We start from the raw sequence: 16,033 nt of genomic DNA on the forward strand, positions 1-16,033 counted from the left end.
TAACTCCACATTAATAAAAAGTAATTTAGCATAAGCACTGTGCATCAGATTTAAGCTATAGATTGGAACATAACAGTAATCTTTTCCTAAGATAGATATAAGCCCTGAAGGAATGTTTACAGAGACTTCACCGAAGACTTAAGAACTCAGCATCAATTGTAAAAAAAATTCGATATAATCTATACAAGAGTCTTTTTTTTCCAGTTCAAGCTGAGTTAGTGCTGTCAAGCTGGAAAGTGGTGTGTTCCCTATAAAGGAGATAGGTAACACATTATCTCATGTGTCAGGAAACATTTCAAACCACTTCACGGGGAGTGAGTTAATTTGCATTGCTGGTATGTATGGAGATCTGGCAGCCATTTTGTGTGCACTCCAATTCCAGACTCAGCAAAATGAACAGCGGCCAATCGTTTCATTAAATCACTGCATTTATTGAGAGAGGATCCCCGGCTGGATCACGAAGGGACTCCATCTCCCTAGTATTTGAACTCTGCCAAACCTCTGCAGCTTATGTCTTAACCAAGTCCATATCAGAACTCAATACCTTACCACTGATACATTACATAGAATATAGAACACAGAACAGTGCAGAAAAATACTGGCTCTTTGGTCCATGAATGTTTTAACCTACTCAATTCAATTCAAGTTTAATTGTCATTCAACCATACATTAATACCCATGAGTACAACAAACAAGACAGCATTACTCTGGGGCCAGGGTGCAAAACACAGTGCCGACCGTCACACAGCACAAAGCACACATAGCACATACCAGCACATAAACATCTCAGTAAGATACAGCCACGCAATAAAAAAGTCCAGACCCGAGCCATGAATGCCGCAGAAGTCTGCAGTCGACCACGATGCAGCGTGTCTTCTGCCGAGCGAGCGCTGGGGGCAGCACCAATTCCAGCCTGGATGCCTCCGCTGCAGCGCACTCCTAGAATCCTCCATTGATCTTACATCCGTATGCCTATCTAAGAGGCTCTTAAATGCTCCAAATGTGTCAGCCTCTACCACCACCCTTAGCAGTGTGTTCCAGGCACTCACCATTTTCTGTGTAAAAAAAATAACCTGCCTCTGATATCTCCCCTCAACTTTCCTCGAATCACCTGAAAAGGATGTCCTCTTGTATTGGTAATTGTTTCCCTGGGAAAATATCTCTGGCAGTCCACTCCGATCTACATCTCTTATCAACTTACAGTATATACCTCATCCTCCTTCAAAGGAGAAAAGTTCTAGCTTGCTCATAAGAAAAACAAAGACCCACAAGTTGAATTTGCTGGCAAACTCCACCGTCAGGCTATTTCAAGTTCCTGAAGGTAGTTATAGCCAGAAGTTGTAGTGGGGACAATCTCCCACTACCTACTAAATATTCCCAGTGGCGTGCATCTCAAGTAACCTCTGACAACGAAGTCCAGCTCCTGGCTTTCCTGTGCTACTAAGCCCAGCAGAACTGTTTCTACTGAATGGAGAGAAGAGGCAAAGGTGGATTACTGGCACCTTAAAACCAGCCTCTTTGGGCAGATGGGGCTTGTCAGTTGTGTTTGGGAGCTCATCTAGGAGAAGGAGAACTCTTTTCTCAAAGCTGGAGTCCCTAAGGCAATCCTACATTGAGTTCAATGCTCACAGGCAACTTCCACGCTGCCACTTGTGCCAAGCTGCATCGGTCTCTGCCGCTCCTTTAGGTTCATCAGATGTGTGGAGAGGAGGAGCTTGCTACATGGGCAACAGTTTGCTCTCTATATTGTACTGCCCAAGCCTGCTTATTTAGACAGCTAGGACACAACATCCATGGGTGACCCAGACCGATGGGGGCCTCACATGCTATTTCAGCTCTTCCTAAGACAACCACCTACCAAGTTCTACCCACCACTCCACCACCTTCTCTCCCACTGAAAACTTAACACATCACTCCCTATCCCAATTCTGACGGAATTGGAATATTACTGGAGGCATTGAGATACAGTGAAAAGCTTGTTCATACAGGTCAGATCATTACACAGTGTGCTGAGGTAGAACAGGGTAAAACAGAACGCAGAACAAAGTGTAACAGCCGCAGGGAAAATGCAGTGCAGGTAAACAATAAGGTACAAGATCATAATGGGGTGGATTATGAGGTCAAGAGTCCATCTTGACCTATTGCCATCTTGTACCATTGATATTGGAACTGATTTATTATTGTCACATGTAGCAAGATGTAGTGAAAATCGCCTGACTGCTTGTGATCCAGGGAAAACATGCAGATTTCACACAGACAGCCCAGAGGTTGAGTCAACCTAGTTCTCTGATATCATGAGACAACAGCACAACGCCACTGTCCTGCTCCGGTATCTCAAAGCTCTTTCATCATTCAAAAGGATCATAGTTGATTCGGGGTGTGTGCCTGTTCATTTGTACGTGTGTCTGTGTGAAAATTTGCATGTGTGTGTACATCTGTGTGAGTGACTATGTACACATGTCTTTATGTGTGCATACGTGTTTGTGTAAGCAAGAGCATGCATTTGTGTTTAAGATTGTTTAAAGTCATTTCCAGTACACAAGGCAAAATGATTGTTACTCCAGATCCGATGCAGTACAAAAAAAAAATTGCACAATAAGATAATGTTAACACGAGGAATACTGCAGATGCTGGAAATTCAAGCAACACGCATCAAAGTGGCTGGTGAATGCAACAGGTCAGGCAGCATCTCTAGGAAGAGGTACAGTCGACGTTTTGGGCCAAGGCCCTTTGTCAGGACTAACTGAAGGAAGATATTAACTTATCACATTCTTTCTCTCTCTCTCTCCTTTTTCACCCTCTGTCCCTCTGACTATACCCCTTGCCCATCCTCTGGGTTTTCCCCCCCTCCCCCTTTTCCTTCTCCCTGGGCCTCCTGTCCCATGATCCTCTCATATCCCTTTTGCCAATCACCTGTCCAGCTCTTGGCTCCATCCCTCCCCCTCCTGTCTTCTCCTATCATTTTGAATCTCCCCCTCCCCCTCTTAAATCTCTTACTAGCTAAAAAGATAATAAGATAATAATCAAAATAATAAATAAACACAATAAATGTAAATATATAAGATAGATTGATTGTATGTCCATATCATGACACTAGGCACAGGAGCATCTGTACATAAGGTGACTGACAGGAAATGATAAAGTAGTGGTGGTTGGGGGTGTGGAGGGTTGGGTTAGAGGGTGGAGGTGTTGATCACCCTTACTGCTTGGGGAAAGAAACTGTTTTTGAGTCTGAACGTCCTGGTGTGGATTCTACGTAGCCTCCTCCCTGATGGGAGTGTGTGCGTATATGTGTGCACATACATATGTGTGTGTGTGTGTGTGTGTGTGAATGCATATTGCACATGTGCATATGTTTGTGTGTGCACACGCATGTGTCTGTGTGTTTTGAGGCTGGAGGTGATAACAGAGAGGATTTCTCAGCCAAGCATAGCAGCAGCCAACTGAGAGACAGAGATAAACCCTCCCCAAACACAAGACCCACCAGCGAGGAGTTCAGATCCCACGTTGGATCAGATCCCACAGTTTAACAATTGCTGCTCCAAGTAATTAATACAGGCTGCAAGTTACTGAGGACCACTGCTGATTCTTTTGGCACCCTGCAACTAACAAGCTGTCAATGTGAAAAAGAGCTGTTTACACCTACTTTCTGTGTCCTGTTCTTTATTAACCAGTCATCTTTTCCTTGCTCATGGAACAGAGGACAGACAGTACAGCGCAGGAAAAGGCGATGTCATGCCAAACTAATTAACCTGATGGCACCTAATCCTATCTCTCCGCACATGGTCCCTATCCCTGCAGTGCCTGCATATCCATGTGCCTGTCTAAAGTGCCTCTGTCATATCTGCCTCCTCTACCATCCTTGGTAGCACATTCCAGGCACCTGCTAGTCTCTGTGTAAGAAAAAACCTGCCCCCACACATCTGCTTCGACTTTACCGCCCCCCCACCTTAAATGCAGACCCTCCAGTATTAGACTTTTATGTATTTTGTTTATATCATTTTAATTTGTGATACAGCACGGAATGGGCCCTTCTGGCCCTTCGAGCCATGCTCTGACAACCCCAACTAACCCTAACCTAATCACGGGACAATTTACAATGAACAGTGGACCTACCTGGTACGTCTTTGGACTGTGGGAGGGAATCGGAGCACCCGGGCAAAACCCATGTATTCCACAGGGAGGTTGTACAAAAACTCCTTACAGAGGACACCGCGATAGGACTCTGGACTCCAACGTAATAGCATCACGCTAACCACTACACTACTGCAGCGCACACAGACCCTGGGGAAAGGACACCAGCTTGGGATGAGGGGCCTCTTTCCTTGCTTCTTGCTCCATGACTTCTCGTAGTACTTCCCCAGCATGAGGAAAATCAACCTCTCATCCCATGAACTTAACTCCGCCACAGATGGATCCAAGTCCTGCTGTGAAGGGAGGAGGGTTGGACATGGGGCTAGCAACACACCCCATAAAAACCCAGAGTGACAGAAACGCCAACAGAAGTTCCAAAGACCTCATCCCTGGGACAGGAAGAAGACAGGCTACACTTGAAGACAATGAGAAAGACTGACCCAGGACAGAGGATTCTGGTGAGCTGCTGTCAGTGTCCTATTCCCCCAAAAAGGTAACAGGGCTTAAGTAATGAGTTCTCATACTACTTTGGGGCATTTTACAGCAATACTGGTGCTACGAAAATGCACAATCTTCTTATTGGAATGGAATATGATTGCCATATCATTCAGTAGCGTTGTGACATTAACTCAGTCTGTCAGGACAGATTATGCATTCAGCTCCTAGAGTGAAATTTAACAATCTGTTTTCCAAACCAAAGGGGTGAGACTGCTACCAAATGGGTGCAGCCAACAGTCACCATCTGTCCTATACACTTCAGAAGTAACCCTTGCACAGGTCATCTGTTCTCCCAACTACCCCCAACCATCATTACTTTATCATTTCCTGTCAGTGCTTAGTGTCACTCTATGGGCATACAATCAATCGATGTATATAAGTTATCTGATATATTTGTATTTATTGTGTTTTTATTATTATTGTGGTCTTTATCTTATGGTGTTTTTGTTTGTGCTGCATTGGATCCAAAGTAACAATTATTTTGTTCTCCTTTACACTTGTGTACGGGAAGTGACATCAAATAGTCTGAAATCCTGAGAGTAGACGTATCAGGTAGAGAACTTGTGGGAAGAATAACAGAACTTGCCATTGTTAGTGTGTGAATAACTCAGGAGCAAGCAGCTGGAAGAGGTGTAGGAGGGGGAGTGATGGAGCTGCAAAGAGTGCAGAAAAGATTCACGAGGATGTTGCTGGGACTGGACAGCTCAAGTTACAACAGAAAGTGATAGACTGATGCTGTTTCCCCTGGACTGAAGGAGACCGAGGGGAGACTGATTCACTACTATTTAGCACCACAATGATCACTTTACAGCCTCCTTTATAGCCTCCAACCTGATGGCATGTACATCGATTTCTCCTTCCAGTAATTAATTAATTAAATTGTTTATTTATTATTTCCCTTCCCCAATTCTTCATCATCTATTCCCCACTTTGATCTCTTTCTTACTTTTCTCACCTGTTTATCAACTTCCCCAGTGCTATTTCTTCCTCCCTTTCTCCCATGGTCCCAGCAAATTCGTTCCTCTCCAACCCTGCACCTTTCCAAAAAGGCTTCATCTCCTTGCCCTCATTCCCCTCCCCCTAGCTTGCTATTCTGGCAAAGACGAGGAAATCTGCAGATGCTGGAAATTCAAGCAACACACATCAAAGTTGCTGGTGAACGCAGCAGGCCAGGCAGCATCTCTAGGAAGAGGTACAGTCGACCTTTCGGGTTGAGACCCTTCGTCAGGACTAACTGAAAGTCAAAGTTGCTGGTGAGCCTCCTACCTCCCCCTCGTACCCCATCCGTTATTTATTTATATACACACATTCTTTATCTCTCTCTCCTTTTCCTCCCTCTGTCCCTCTCAATATACCCCTTGCCCATCCTCTGGGTTTTTCCCCCCTTCCCCCTTTTCCTTCTCCCTGGACCTCCTGTCCCATGATCCTCTCATATCCCTTTTGCCAATCACCTGTCCGGCTCTTGGCTCCATCTCTCCCCCTCCTGTCTTCTCCTATCATTTTGGATCTCCCCGTCCCCCTCCAACTTTCAAATCCCTTACTCACTCTTCCTTCAGTTAGTCCTGACGAAGGGTCTCGGCCTGAAACGTCGACTGTACCTCTTCCTAGAGATGCTGCCTGGCCTGCTGCGTTCACCAGCAACTTTGCTGTGTGTTGCTTGCTATTCTAGCATCTTTCTTTCCAGTCCTGATGAAGGGTCTCAGCTCGAAACGTTCATTTCCGTAGTCGCTACCTGACCTGCTGAGTTCTTCCAACATTTTGTGTGTGTTACTATGATCACACAAGTGACAGGGTGGAGATGTGTCTCTACCAACGAAGTGTAAGGCACTCCTTCCCTCTGCTGGCTGCAGGTCACCCTTGGGTAAGGTGTAGCACCTGTTCAGCGCTCCCTTATGTCACTACTTATTTAATTTAGTTATAATATATATTTTATTTAATGTTTACATATGTATAAATGAAAAAATTATAACTGTATATGTAAATTACAATATGCAATTTATAATATATTTTATTGCAATTACTGTAATTTTTGTTTTTTTTTGGAGTTACAGTGCTGAATAGGCCCTTTGTGACATGCTGCCCAGCAACCCACTGATTTAACCCTAGCCTGTCATGGGACAATTTACAATGACCAACTTGCATACCAACCGGTATGCCTTCAGACTGTGGGAGGAAACCAGAGCACCTGGAGGAAACCCACGCGGTCATGTACAAACCCCTTACAGGTAGTGGGGGGAATTGAACCTGGGTCACTGGTACCGTGAAGTGTTGTGCTAACCAGTACACTTTTTCTGCTGTCTTTTTACACTACTTACTTAGTTTATTTGTATAATATATATTTTTAAATTTGATTTTACGTTTATTTATGTATATAAGAAAAAAAATTTCTTATTGCAATTCTGGTAATATTTGTATCAATTCCTGGTTTCTCCATTATGCATTGCAATGTACTGCTGTCACAAAGCAACATGTTTCACAACATAATAAATCTGATTCAAATTCTCCTTATGTGGCTTGGTGTCACTGGTGTTTGGTAAACACTCCTGAAGTGCATTTGGGGAATTTTTTGGTACTTCCCAGGGACTCTGTCATCAATGACAGACATGTGTACGTAAAAAAAAACAAGAGGCAGCCATCCAGGCCATTGAGTCCGTTCAATCTTTCTTCAAGATCATGACTTGGAGCCATTTTTCCAGCATTCCCCCAATGTCCGTTCATTTCCTTAATGTCCAGAAGTTAATCAATCTGTGTTTCAAATGAGCTCAAAAATTGAGCTCCCACAGTCGCTCAGGTAGAGCGTTCTAAAGATTTACCCTCCTGTGTGGTGAAGTGGCCCAGCATGTCCATTCTCATTCACCTTTGGTCCTCTTCAGACACTCATCTCTCACCTGTGGCTCCAAGTAGCAGTTTGCATGCAACAGCAGTCACACCCCAGTGTATCACTTCAATGGGCAGCCTGAACTGGGAGAGGGTAGCCGGTGGGACAGAGACATGCCTGTCCTAGCATGTGAAGTCCGCTCCAGCTGACTAGGCAGATGAGATTAACAGTGAGATCCAACGGCCAAGAAGGCAGATCTGCAACACTTCATGGAGAGCGAAGGACATGTCAAGGCTGAGAAGAAATCATAGTTATCCAGCTTCACCAAGGAAGACCCCGGTTTGTGACGACTACTCATACGACTCGACCCGGACTTCTGAAGTCGAGAGAGTGGAACTGCCCCAGTACAACAGCTTTTCCACTTTAAAAGCTCTCCCACACAACTCTCCTGTCATCGTCAGATATGACGGACAACCAACATCTTCCTCTGAGTGAGGACCTTTCCCCTCAATCTACCCCCAGATTGTGCCCCCTGATCTTAGACCGCTTCGCCAGGGGAGATTTCGTCCCTGCTTCCACCCTATCAAGCATGTTAAGAAGAGTGGAGAGCCATCGCCTCTTTCCCAGGATGGCAACAGCTAATACAAGAGGGGATACTTTTAAGGTAACTGAAGGTAAGTATAGAGGGGCTGTCAAAAGCAGGTATTTTTACACAGATAATGGTCGGTACATGGAACATGCTGCCAAGGGTGGTCGTAAAGTCAGATACATTAGGAACATTTAAGAGACTCTTAGAGAAGCACATGAATGAAAGAAAAATAGAGGGCTATGTACTAGGGAAGGGTTAAATTGTTATCCTAAGAGTAGGTTTATATAGGTCAGCACAACATTGAAGGCTGAAGGGCCTGTACAGTTCTATGTTCAATGAATTCTCCACCTATCCACCTGAATTTTAATGAACACAATCGCACTCTGCTTAATAGTTCCTCGTGAGATCACAGGTGTTGGAGACCACACACGAATTCACTGATTCCGTCCCAGATCCTCACAATGTCCCAAACCGGCAAGCAGCACCTTTCAGCATGTAATCACGTTCCATACACAAACCTTGGCATACAGCGACGCGCTTCTGGCTGAATCATCTGTTTCAAGGTATAAATGACACCAGGGAAACATCCCTGCTCTCTCCCTGGAGAGGAATATTCCCCATCGATCGAGGAGCAGACAGGGCCTCAACTGTTAATTCATCTTAAACAAGTCCGTCCTTAATATATCACCGCCTCACCGTTCCACTGGAATGCCAGACTAGAGTGGGGCTTGAACTCACAACCTTCAGACACAGCAATCACGTGTGACACATAATCGAGCAAAATATTTCAAAACATTCTCTATGAGATCAGGTTTTAAGTAGAAATGATTGCAGACTTCAGATAGAAATATACAGGCTATATATTTCAACAACTGGAAGCTTTATCAAGCTAGACCTACGTGTACATAGCAAATTATCAAGTCTGTGTGCACAGTGATCCTTCAGTAAAGACCAAGCAAGTTTCTTACAGTTAATCTTGCTGCGGATTCAATCCTCCATGGTCCGTGAAGTTTTCAGGCAAACCTGGTTGTTCTTTACTCGTAGATGACAGAATCAATCTGCCAGTCCCAATTCATCAGCTTAAGCTCAGCCGAGGCTCTCCTGCCCTGCATTGCAACAAGCACAGGGAACTGTTTGCATGGGGATGCAGAGGTCACTAGTCTACAGGGCAGAGCAGGAAGACAGAATGACTGGAGGGAGTAAAAATGGTTCATTGATACTGAAATCACCCCTGCCACATTAACACTCAATAAACCTGTTGTGCCCTAGAGTCAGTGCTTGGCCGGACCTAGGAAATATGGCAGGTTCCCCTTTCTGAAGACGGTTCGGTGAAGAATTAATTTGGCACACTTGTCAGGTCACTGAACGCAGAAGTTGTTGGTGAGACCAATCTCGGTGGTCTCGTCCAGCTACAGAGAAGGGTGTTGTTAAGGGGGTGGCATGGTAGTGTAGTAGTTAGTTTAATCGCTTTACATGGATCAGCAATCACCGATCGGGGTTCGATTCCCACTGCTGTCTGTAATTCATCTGTGTGTTCTCCCCCTAACCGTGTGGGTTTCCTCCGGGTGCTCTGGTTTCCTCCCACAATCTAAAGACATACAGTTCGGGATAAGGTTAGTGAATCGTGCTATGTTGGTGCCAAAAGCGAGGCCAAACTTGCGGGCTGCCCAACACAATCCTTGCTGATTTGGTTTGACGCAGCTGACACACTTGACTTCATGTTTCGATGTACGTGTGACAAAGAAAGCTAATCTTTAAAGATAGAGTGGGTGTTGAAAAGATTTACAAGGATGTTAAAGTCATAGAGCAAAACAGAACAGTAGAAACTCTTCGGACCAACTGTTCTGGACCACGTTTTCCAGCCAGCTAAACCCAATTTCCTGAGTTCACCTCATATCCCTCCATACCCTGCATTTACCTATACCACTGTACCTGCCTCAACCACTTCCCCGGCAGCTCGTTCCATATCCTTACCACTCTCTGGGTGAAGAAGTTACCCCTCATGTCCTTTTAAATCTCTCCCCTCTCATCCTAAACTTATACCCCCTAGTTTTGGACTTCCCTAACCTGTTACCATCCAGCTCATCAAAGACTCTCATAATTTCAAACATTTTTATAAGGTTGCCCCTCATTCTTAGTTCCAAGGAAGAAAGACCCAGCCGGCCAACTTCCTAAGCTGGTTTGACTTTCCAAAGCAGGAACCAGAGGGCTTAGAATAGAACTTTATTGTCAATGCTGAAGACAGTGAGATTGCAATGCTAATCCAGTCCATGCAAACAGATATTTACAAAGTATGAGGTATGGCTTAATTAAAAAAAATAAAAATAATGCCAACATTCTATAGCAGTCCGTAACACTCAAAGGCCATTGCCAAGCCGGGGTGCAGCATTATTCAGCTGCATAACAGCCCTCGGGAAGCTGTCTTTCAGTCTAACAGTCTTGGCTAAGATGTTTTTGTATCTCCTACCAGATGGCAGGGGATTGAACAGACAGAGTCCCGGATGGAATTTGTCTTTAATGATGTTACGAGCATCGGGAGTTGAAGATTGTCTCCAGGTCCGGTAGTTGGGTCCCAATGCTGTCCTAATCACCCGTTGAAATGATTTATGATCCGTCCTGCTGCAGCTAGAGTACCACACTGTCATTCCATATGTCAGTATGCTCTCTATCACACATCGATAAAAGTTGGCCAGAAATTTTTGGGAAAGATTGTCTCTCCCTAAGCACCTCAGGTAGCAGCTATTGTGCCTTCCCTACTATCAAGGATAATAGACCAAAAGAGCTCCCCGCTGATGTCCATCCCCAAAAACTTGAAACTGGCTGGTTTGTGTTAGAACATAGACCATAGAACAGTATAGCACAGGAACTGGCCCTTCACCTCACAATACTGTGCCAAACCATTTAAATTAGCAATCAAATGACAAACTGGCCTAAGCTCTTCCACCTACACAATGTCCATATACTTCCATTTTCCGCATTTCATGTGCTTATCTAAAGAACATTAAACAGTGCAACACAGTTATAGGAATTCACCGGATACGCTGGGATTTTTATCCCCCTGGAGCGTAGCAGGGCTGAGGGGTGCCTTATAGAGGGATACAAAACATGGGGGGCAACCTGTTCGTGCAGAGGGTGGCAGGTAGGTGGAATGAGCTGCCAGAGGAAGACATTAAGGCGGGTATAATGATAATGTTTAGAACATAATACATAGAACGATATTGTGCTGACCTATAGAAGCATACTTTATAATCAATCTAATCCTTCTCTCCTATACACTATTGCCCTTCATTTACCTTACATCCATGTGCTTGTCTAAGTGTCCCTATTGTATCTGCTTCTAGCATCACCTCAGGCAATGCCTTCTAGGCACCCATCACACTCTGTGTAAAATACCTAACTCTGACATTGACTTTGACAAGGTCCCACATGGGAGGTTGGTCAAGCAGGTTCAGTCGCTTGGCATTCAGGATGAGGTAGTCAATTGGATTGGCCTTTGGCTTTGCAGGAGAAAACAGACAATAGCTGTAGATGGTTGCCTCTCAGACCGGAGGCCTGTGACTAGTAGTGTGCCACAGGGATCGGTGCTGGGTCCATTGGTGTTTGTCATCTATATCAATTATCTGCGTGATAATGTAAACTGGATCAGCAAATTTGTGGGTGACACCAAGATTGGGGGCCTAGTGGATAGCAAGGAAAGCTTTCAAAGAGTGCAGTCGGATCTGGGCCAGTTAGAAAAATATTCAATAACTTGTCCTCCACCGCTGTCTATGGCATTGAATTCAACTGACTTGCTACCCTCTACCTAAAGAAATTCCTCCTCAATTCTGTTCTAAATGGTCATTCCTCTATTGTGAGGCTGTGCCCTCTGGTCCTAGACCCTTCCACTATCGGAAACATTTTCTCTACATCCACTCTATCTAGGCCTTTCAATATTCATAGGCTGGAGAAACTCAACAAGTCAGTCAGCATCTGTGGTGGCAGAGGGAAGGTAGAGGTCACTTTTGACTATCCCTCTGCCTCCATAGATGCAGCCTGACGTGCTGAGTTCCTCCAGTAGCTGATCTTTTGCTTCGCGGTCTCAGTGTCTCTCTGCTTTCAGGGCAACCAAGCTGTTTCAATGCCACTATTATCAAAGTTATCTATTTATCTATTACTGGAAGTAAAATTCTTCAGCCGCTCCGTGTTGGAATTTGAACTTGTCTCTCCAGCTGAGCTTTATCAATGACAGTTAGGTCACTACTTGCTGGGATGAACCCGCCCACATTAAACAAAGAGAATGTTTGGAGAGAAGAGAGCTCTGGACTTGTACCTCACACAAACACATCAAGCAGAACAACACGGGTGTTGACTGCATTGGACAACTTGCCCATATCTGGTAGAAAGACAGAATGAAGGTTAGAGGGTGGGAAAGAGAGAAGGAGTGAAGGAAGGAAGGAAGAAGGGAAGGAAGGAAAGAAGAAAGTGAAGAAAGAAATAAAGATTAACTTTATTTAAGCATGGAAACATTAAAACATACAGTAAAATATGTCATTTCCATCAAGACCAACACAGTCCAAGGATTGTACCAGAAAGAAGTCTGCAAATGTCACCACGCTTTCAGCACCAACATCGCATGCCCACAAGTCACTAACCCTAACCCATACATCCTGGGAATGTGGAGGGTCACATGGTCACATCAAGAACCTCCAAATTCCTTACAGACAGCAGCAGCAATTGAATCTCGATATCACAGGTGGTACTGTTAAGTTCAAAGTTCAAAGTACATTTATTATCAAAGTACATATATGTCACCATATACAACCCTGAGACTCATTTCCCTGCAGACATTCACAGTAAGTACAAAGAATCAATGAAAAACTGCACCCATCAGAACAGACAACCAACCAATGTGTAAAATACAACAAACTGCAAATACAAAAGATATTCATAAGTAAATAAGCAATAAATATTGAGAACATGAGATGAAGGCTTTACAATAACCACTGTGCAACAGTAGTAAGCAAACCCACATTTCTTCTTAAACTCAGAACACCGCAAATTATGTGAGTGGTAATAAATGAAATACAGAAGCCCATCGATGGACAACAAACTTCCACAAAGCAATGAGATCACACTTGGGTACTCTCTTGTGTTTATACATGGGTGTTTACCTGAACAATGTCAGCTGAAGGTCAGGCATGGAGCGTAAGGAACTGCATCAGGAGCTTCCCATATGGTCCAGGAGGCTGCCTCACCATTCCAGGCCAAACCGTCTGATCTTGGCTTCAGTCCTCTTTCATTCTGCTTCCCGTAATCCCTGACCCCTGTCGTCAAGCAATCTGCCAGACTCAGCTTTCGCGACCCACTAGAGAAGAAATTCCTCCGACGCTCAGAACATCACCCCCATCCACCGCCCCTCCCCTGTGGTTCTCAATCCACACACCAGTAGGTATGTTCACCCCATCAAACTCCTCCAGAATTTGACACATTTGAGGTCACCTTTCATTCTTCTGGAGAATAAGAGATTCTGGAGAAGTCTAATTCTGGAGAAAATCCCAGATAACAAGAGACAACGGTGCTCCAAAAGGAAATCAAAATCAAGCTTATTATCACTGACATATGTCATCAAGTGTGCTGTTTTGTGACAGCAGTACAGTGCAAAACATAAAATATACTTTAAATTACCATATGATATAAGAGCAGAATTAGGCCCTTTGGCCCATCAAGTCTGCTCTGCCATTTTATCATGGCTGATCCAGTTAAATAAACAAATAATAAATGTATACGTTGTAGAAAAAGACAGCATAATGGTGAAATAGTGTTCATATGCTCATAGACCTTTCAGAAATAGGGTGGTGGAGGGTAAGGCGCTGTTCCTGAAATGTTGAGTGTGTGTCTTCAGGCTCCTGTACCATCTCCTGGACGGTAGCAAACAGAAGAGGGCATGTCTTGGATAGTGTTGGGGTTCCTTGATGGTGGACACCACATTCTTAAGGCATCATAATCTGAAGATGTTCTTGCTGCTGGGGAGGTTAGTGCCCATGATGGCTAAGTTTACAAAAAAACATTTCTTTTCTTTCAAACGCACACCCCTGCTTCCCCATTCAGTAACGCCATGCCCAATAATACGTCTAATCAACTGGTTCACGTGTTCCTTTATTGCCTCAGTACCCAAGAATATATCATTCTCAACCTTCAATCGACTCAACAACCTTTTCTGTGGAGCGCCGGAGGCTGTGAGGAGATCTGACAGAGATTTACAAGGTTATGAGAGGCACAGACAGAGTAAACAGGAGCTTTTTCCAGGATTGTAATATCTAATACCAGAGGGCATGCGGTTGAGGTGAAACTGGGTCAATTCGAACGAGATGTGAAGGGCAAGATTTTTTTTTGCACAGTGGTAAAGGCAAATACATTAGGGTAATTTAAGAGATGTTTAGATAGGCAAATGAATGAGGGAAATGGAAGGATATGAGGATTGTGTAGGCAGAGGGGATTAGTTTAGTCGGCCATTGGAATACTAATTTAGTTGGTTTGGCATGACTTTCTGGGACGAAGGGCCCGTCCTGTACTTCTCCGTGTTTTCACTATGCATGGTGGCTCTCTGTGGTGGAGAACTGAGGATTTATGAAATCAGAGAGATCACAGCCTTCCAAAAATAATATGTAATGAATTTAAATATCCTTTCTAAACTGTAATTTTCAGCCCAGAGTTCAGTGTTCATCCACTGCACATCGTCAAGGGAAGAAGAAAAATAATTTGCTTGGTCAGTTCTGAAATCCAAATCGCTGTCCAACCACTCAGTGGTCACTGTATTCGCTACCTCCTGCACCTAATGAAGTGGCCACTGAGTGTATGTTTGTGAAGTTCTGCTGCTGTAGCCTATCCACTTCAAGGTTTAAGGTATTGTGCATTCAGAGGTGCTCTTCTGCACACCACTGCTGTAACGTGTGGTTATTCGAGTTGCTGTCAGCTTGAACCAGTCTGGTCAGTCTCCTCTGACCTCTCTCATTAACAAGTCACTCTCACCCACAGAACTGCTACTCATTGGATGTGCTCTTTCTTTGGGGGTGGGCGGGGTTGCACCAATCTCTGTAAATTTTAGATCAGGGATTCCCAACCTTTTTTACTGCATGGAGATTTAACATTAAGCAAGGCGTCTATGGACCTCAGTTGGGGAATCCCTACTTTAGAGACTGTTGCGGGTGAAAATTCCAGGAGATCAGCAATTTCTGAGCTACTCAAACCACCCTGTCTGGCACTACCAATCATTCCGTGGTCAAAGTCACTTAGATCAAATCTCTTCCCCGTTCTAATGTCTGAATAACAACTGAACCTCTTGACCGTGTCTGCATGCTTTTCTGTGTTGAGTTGCTACTACTTGATTGGCTGATTAGATAATCACATGAACAAGCAGGTGTGCAGTATACTAATATAAAGGCCACTCAGTGTATAATCTGCCTGAGAAGTTTAACAGGACCCTTTCCTGTCACCTGGATTCCAAACAGTCCCAATGAGCCAAACTGTGTTTTTTAAAATTTAATCACTGTATACGGATCTTATTGTGGATATCCTCTCTTTTACTCATTTTTCATGCATAATCGCTGTTGCCATATATTATCCCTTGAGAAGTGGTGATAAGCACTTTCATGAACTAGTGTAGATACAACTGAGTAGCTAATGAAGCCACTTGAGATTCAGCTACTCTTTGCATGTCATTGGAGTGACATTTAGGTCAGACAATCTGCGAGCTGCCTCAGATTTCCTCCACCCACTGGGTTTTTACAACAAAATTGGGTCGATAGTTTCAAAGGCACCGTCACTGCGAGTGGGTGTTTGCTCAATACTGCCTTCTGATGCTTGCTTGGTGCTGCCCTCCAGTGTTCGCTCAGCGGAAGAACAAGCTGGAGCAGGACAATCGACTGCAGGGGTTCCCAACCCGTTTTATGCCATGGACCCATACCATTAAGCAAGGGGTCCATGGATCCCAGTTTGGAAACCCCTGATCTACAGTC

At 44.3% G+C, this 16,033-nt stretch overlaps 1 protein-coding gene across 4 annotated transcripts in view; it reads right to left on the reverse strand.

Annotated features, from left to right (window-relative positions):
- The window catches only part of LOC134356339 (cadherin-11-like), a 253,898-nt gene that overhangs the window by 215,253 nt on the left and 22,612 nt on the right, over positions 1 to 16,033 (reverse strand). Inside the window, exon 1 of one of the 4 annotated variants that reach the window (XM_063067231.1) lies at positions 9,008 to 9,148. The exons of the other annotated variants lie outside the window; for them this stretch is intronic. The gene's annotated coding sequence lies outside the window, so the exon portion shown is untranslated. Of the gene's footprint in view, positions 1 to 9,007; positions 9,149 to 16,033 lie in introns of those variants that run through there. 4 annotated transcript variants of the gene reach the window in all.

Source organism: Mobula hypostoma, chromosome 14 (genome assembly GCF_963921235.1).
Source record: "Mobula hypostoma chromosome 14, sMobHyp1.1, whole genome shotgun sequence".
In the NCBI taxonomy this organism is placed as follows: domain Eukaryota; kingdom Metazoa; phylum Chordata; class Chondrichthyes; order Myliobatiformes; family Myliobatidae; genus Mobula; species Mobula hypostoma.